The sequence below is a fragment of the Octopus sinensis genome, linkage group LG11 (genome assembly GCF_006345805.1).
Source record: "Octopus sinensis linkage group LG11, ASM634580v1, whole genome shotgun sequence".
NCBI lineage: Eukaryota > Metazoa > Mollusca > Cephalopoda > Octopoda > Octopodidae > Octopus > Octopus sinensis.
The window spans coordinates 40,407,506-40,413,655 of record NC_043007.1 but is presented as its reverse complement, the minus strand read 5'-3'; the positions used below and the strand labels follow the sequence as shown (position 1 = coordinate 40,413,655).

At 41.3% G+C, this 6,150-nt stretch overlaps 1 protein-coding gene across 1 annotated transcript in view; it reads left to right on the top strand.

The window, feature by feature from the left end:
• The first annotated feature begins 1,885 nt into the window (after positions 1-1,885).
• The window catches only part of LOC115217202 (thyroid receptor-interacting protein 11), a 220,694-nt gene continuing 216,429 nt past the window's right edge, over positions 1,886-6,150 (top strand). Inside the window, exon 1 of the mRNA XM_036507380.1 lies at positions 1,886-1,923. The gene's annotated coding sequence lies outside the window, so the exon portion shown is untranslated. The remainder of the gene's footprint in view (positions 1,924-6,150) is intronic.

The following is a 6,150-nucleotide window of genomic DNA, read 5'->3' as shown; positions in this document are numbered from 1 at the left end:
TTTTCAGCGGATTCCTATGTTTTCAAAGACAGCGATTCTGAATATGCAAAAAACAAAAAGTTTACAAAATTTTAAATTCTCCCTCTCCCCCAAATTTTCAATTTTTTACCTTTTTTCAATTTTCTTTTTCAATCTACGTGAGAAAATATGGAGATTAAGAATATGGAAAAGAATTTTTTTCTTCTTCAAATTTTCTATGAAGAACTCCAAAATTGATCCACAGGAGTGGCTGTGTGGTAAGTAGCATGTTTACCAACCACATGGTTCCGGGTTCAGTCCCACTGCGTGGCACCTTGGGCAAGTGACTTCTACTATAGCCTCGGGCCGACCAAAGCCTTGTGAGTGGATTTGGTAGACGGAAAACTGAAAGAAGCCCGTCGTATATATGTATATATATATATATGTGCGTGTATGTTTGTGTGTCTGTGTTTGTCCCCCTAGCATTGCTTGACAAAGTTTATGTCCCCGTAACTTAGCGGTTCGGCAAAAGAGTCCGATAGGATAAGTACTGGGCTTACAGAAGAATAAGTCCCGGGGTCGAGTTGCTCGATTCAAGGCGGTGCTCCAGCATGGCCGCAGTCAAATGACTGAAACAAGTAAAAGAGTAAAAGAGTAAAAGAGTACATACATCGCCACCCCATCCCGTTGCCTAAAACAGAAGATGAACTGCTAAAAATAACAGTTAAATGTCGGGAAATTTTTTGTGTTTGTATAATTAGAAGAGAGAATACGTTGTTATCAAAAGCGTTAAAACTTTATTTATTTGATCGATCTGTTACTCAGGCTTTTGATTTCATCTGATACACACTTTGCTATCATTTATAGGGAGAATTGCAACAGCAACACAAGCTACCCTGTGGTGAGACGGTACCAAATGTCAATGCATGTGTTACCGAACATTGCATAAAACTTTAGCAAGAGTCAATGACTATGTGAGCGAGCCATCTTAGCTCCACGTAGTGATACTGTTACTGTCGACAAAATCAATGGGGATCTCTTGCAGCTGTTGCCAGGACAAGAACAATCTTTCAAAGCCATCGACACTGTCATTGACCAGGACCAAGCTGTAGTTTTCCATCTGAGTTCCTGAACTCTCTACAGCCATAAAAAAGGGGGGCTCCGATCATGCCGCTCAGAAATCTGGATCCGCTTCCTTTGTACAATGGCACCAGATTGGTGGTGAAAGCGATGAAACCCATGTCCTAGGGGCAGCTATTATTGGGAAATATAAGGGTGAGGATGACTTTATTCAACGGATCCCATTAATGCCATCTGACCTCCGCTTTGAATTTAAACGGCTCCAATTCCCAATGAAACTAAGTTTTGCTATGTCGATAAACAAATCTCAAGGACAATCTCTCAAGGTGGTTGAACTTAACCTTGCTTCTCCTTGCTTCTCTCATGGGCAATTGAATGTAGGATGTTCGTGAATTGGAAGGCCCCAAACTTTTTTATTTGTACCCCAATTAAAGGACACACTGAAAACATTGTATATTTAGAAGTTCTACAAAATTAAATTGTGATTGATTTCAGAATTTGTTTTAATAACTTAGTTTATACTCACGTCATCTGATAGAATTTTTATGAAAATATATTTTTTATCAGAATAAATATATTCATTATTTACATCATTTACATTCAACGGATATTTGTCCTCATCTTGTTTGTTGTTAATACGACGTTTCGGCTGATATACCTTCCAGCCTTCTTCAGATGTCTTGGGGAAATTTCGAACCTGGGTTCTCATTCCTAAGTTATTCTTCGATGTTATTATTATTATTATTATTGTTGTTGTTGTTGTTGTTGTTGTTGTTCAGGTCACTGCTTGGAATCGAATAATAATAATAATAATATAATAATAATAATAATAATAATAATAATAATAATAATAATAATAATAATAATAACAACAACAACAACATCGAAGAATACCTTAAGAATGAGAATCCAGGTTCGAAAATACATACATAAAACATACAAATCTGCTCATACATACGTACATACAGACAGACAGTCAGACAGGCATGCAGACAGACAGACAGACATATATACATACATACATGCATGCAAACAAAAATACCCTGTTGTTGATATTGAGATTCTAACGAAGGAGCCTTGGATCTGGGTTGGAAACCGATTCTTTCTCTATTGGCAAGAAATCATGAAATAAAACTGAATAATGATATACATACATACATACATACATACATACATACATACAACATACATACATACATACATACATACATATTTACATACACGCATATGCATGCGTGTAGTTACATATATAGATATAGATATGCATACACACACACACACACACGCACATGCACATACATACCCACACATACATACCCACACATACGCACGTATGTACACACGCATACACACATACGTACACAGAAACCAGCGTGCACGTGCAGATAACGGCCCAAGTTTGTTTCAGCTTAATCAAACAATCTAAAGACAAGATTAAGAAAAAGATTAGTTAAGAACCAGTATTTGTTCACTAACCACACTATCACCACTAACACCACCCTATCTGACCATACCAGTGGCAAACTGTAGCAAAAACAAACAAAAAAAAAAGAAAATACAGTGAATATATAAAACCTCATTCAGTGTTGAACTTACATCAGAAATGAACCTCAATCATTATATTATGTGATTTATTATTATATCTTTATATTTATTTCTTTATTGGCCACAGGGGACTAAACATAGAGGGTGTAAGAGTTAGCACTTCCTTCTCTAAGCTTGGATTCGAAATACCAATGCATGCAAAGGCGCGAAATTAAGATTCCTTTGTTCTGACAAAAAGTGATTGATCGTCTCCCTTTGACCTCCGACCTGAGCCATGTCAGGCGAAGTTCAAGTGGACGAACGATGACCTACTTAAACAGAGAGGGGACAAACAAGGACAGACACAGGGATTAAGTCAATTACATCGACGCCAGTGCGTAACTGGTACTTATTTAATAGACCCCGAAAGGATGAAAGACAAAGTCGACCTCGGCGGAATTTGAACTCAGAACGTAACGCCAGACGAGATACAGCTAAGCATTTCACCCGGCGTGCTAACGATTCTGCCAGCTCGCCGCCTTATATCTTTATATAGTTTATTACATAGGGATGAGACGGGATTAAGTCGGTCGGATTACTGACTTCCTGTGTGTATTATGCACTGCTCTGGAGTTGAATTTCTATTACTACTACTGCTGCTGCTATGACTTCCATTACTACTGTTGCTGCTGCTACTGTCTCTAGTACTATTTCATTTGGTGGTGGTGGTGGTGGTGGTGGTGCTGCTGCTGCTGCTGCTGCTACAACTACTACTACTATTGTTTTCCAAGTCTGGTACACGTTCACAGATTTGGGTGAAAGTGGTCATTCGAGTAGATTAATTTCGGTTTTTGATTGGTTCAATATCCGTCTCGAGCCTAGACGGACAAAAGGTTATGTCGACCTTGGTAAGATTTGAACTCGAAACTCGAAAGAGCCATAACTAAATATAAAGCATTGTTGTCCTAAACTCTACCGATTTTGTTAATCCACCATCCTGGGAGCCTCATATGATTGCTTGAGCTATTAACAATAACAGCCAAATGCTCCTGAAATCATGCCCCTGAAATCATGCCCCTGAAATCACGCCCCATCATCATATTAAAATAAGATGCATCAGATAATGTCAACTGGATTATAACATTGTAGAAGAAAAAGAAAGTTTGGTCATGGCCGGAAAGGCCCTTCATCGTAGATTTGTCCTTCTGTATGTATGTCTATTTGCTCTGTTACTAGATATTACAAACAATTTCTTGAAATTATCCTTAAGTTGGACTGAAAGCCCTCCAGAAAAAAACAGCCAATTGATTGTCATCGTTGTCCAAAATCTCCCCCAAAACGTTATCGCATTTACCTGCCACAAATCATCTATACAACGGTAATGTGGAAATTCCATCGACCACATTGCCCGTCTGGTAGAGGGTTGTGAGCACTCAACGACATTTTAAGTGCTAAGCGTCCTCCTCGAGCTTCGCTTGACCCAGAACTACAGTTATGTCAAAGAGACCAGCTGATGAAAAGCGTGTCTGACAAACGGCAACACACAAATTCCGCCAAGGAAAGGATAGAGATACCCGCAGCTTCGGCACACATCCGCACATCATTAACATCAACATGTCTAGTCCTCCACTCAACGGGTATTCACACGGAATGGAACACCTAACCAGTGGAAAGCATCCTCTTCACAAGAAGCGCAAAGAGTAGACTCCCCGGTCGATCAAATGTGAATTGAGACAATGCGCAATACTCAGGTCGTTGTAGATGACGGAAGCTATGTATACGCTCGCTACATCAGCCCATCTTACAAGGATAACTACATCGCTACATCTTACAAGGATAACTTCCTCACGGCCCATTTAGCTTGAGATTCACTACTCTGCTCATCACCTCACCTCAGCTCTTCTCCACTTAGAAGTCTAGATCAAACGAGACCCCGAGAAATATAAAAGGTCCGTCCGTCCAGCACCCGACAACGCTGTTGAACTGTCTAGACCTGCCACTTCAGTTTACGAGCTGCAAGCCCACTGGCATAGCTTAGCTGATTTTTACTCCTATCCCCGCCTCGCAGTTACTTAGAACGATGTGCACTATGATGGTAACTTTGTCTACGTGTGCCAACACGGATATTTCACAACCTGGTTCGCGTGGGATGCCTCTCAATATCTCTAGTAGCTCAAGAGTTGGTACATTCAGAAGAAATACGAGGGAACAACCATGGTGGGCTGAGTGCCTGATACAGAATGGGTCTGATAGATGGCCATTCACCCTAACCACCGAACTGGTGCCATTGTACATTGCAGTAATTATATCGCAGAAGAAGAGACTGAAACTGACTGCCGTGAGAACAGCGGTCAAATATTGGTGGTCGCCCACAACAAAGGCTTTCGATTAACAAGAGCCCCATCCATATAAGGCTTCTTATACATCCTTTCTTTGATGTATCACATGAGATGGAGATGGTGCATGTCCGCACATTATCAATGAAACTATCGAGTGGAGGCACAATGGCCCAGTGGTTAGGGCGGCGAACTCGCGGTCGTAAGAACGCGTTTTCGATTCCCAGACCGGGCATTGTGTTATTGAGCAAAAAAATCCTAAGCTCCACGAGGCTCCGGCTGGGGTGGGGGTGAACCCCGCTGTACTCTTTCACCACAACTTTCCCTCACTCTTCCCTACTGCTTCTGCTACAAAGCAGAGGAAGCATGGTGTAACCCACTATGGTGTGGTAAACTTTCAGATCCTAGTCTAGATTGCGAATCCGCTGTACACCCTGATGGTTCAGCTCTCCACCATTACTTTTCGACTCACAGAACTGGGAAATTCTCTCGTCCCGCTGCCAGATGCAGTTGATATTTGCCAAGAGACCACCGAAGAAGTCGGGCATATAAAAGTAAAGCTCAACCAGTGAAGCCAAACATTGCTCCCCATATTTCTGCAAATGTTATCGGTTTTTGTAACACTTTGCCTCCTTTGCCGATAGTCGCGGAGATCTGTCGAGGTAGACGCTGAAGTCCAGCCTGCGATTCTATCCGCCACTCGTACCGGACAGTCGAACGAAGTGCTACTAAAGAGACTTACAATTCTGCTCGGAATAAAGTAACATGAGTTCATCATGGTCCACGAAAGATAAAATTGCGAATTTGTTCGAGATAAGCTCTTCAGACATGGAACTATAAACAGCCGAACTTATCCGAGACGCATGCATGGGGACGAAACCGTCCTGAATGCAATCATTCAGTGTCCGCGCAATAGAAACTTGTGGCCTCGTGTAAGATGAATCCAGCTGTCCACCGAGTGTATAGTGAAGATACACGCCCCACTTCCTTTAGCAGAGAAGTAAGGTAAATCTTTCTCTGGTTAGCAGCTATGGCAAAACAGTCTGTGTGGTGAACCCGTCTGAAAAGTCTGAAGGCAAGAACTTTCCTTTCTGACCAAACTCTCACCTATTTCTTCAAATATCATTTGAAGAGGAAGGTGAATGTTGAGAGGGAGGTGCTGCCTTCTAGTGAAGTTATCAAAAGGATAGACGAAAATGGCAAGACTGGTGAAATTGAATGAATCTACTTTGAGTATGCTTTTGTTAGTAGG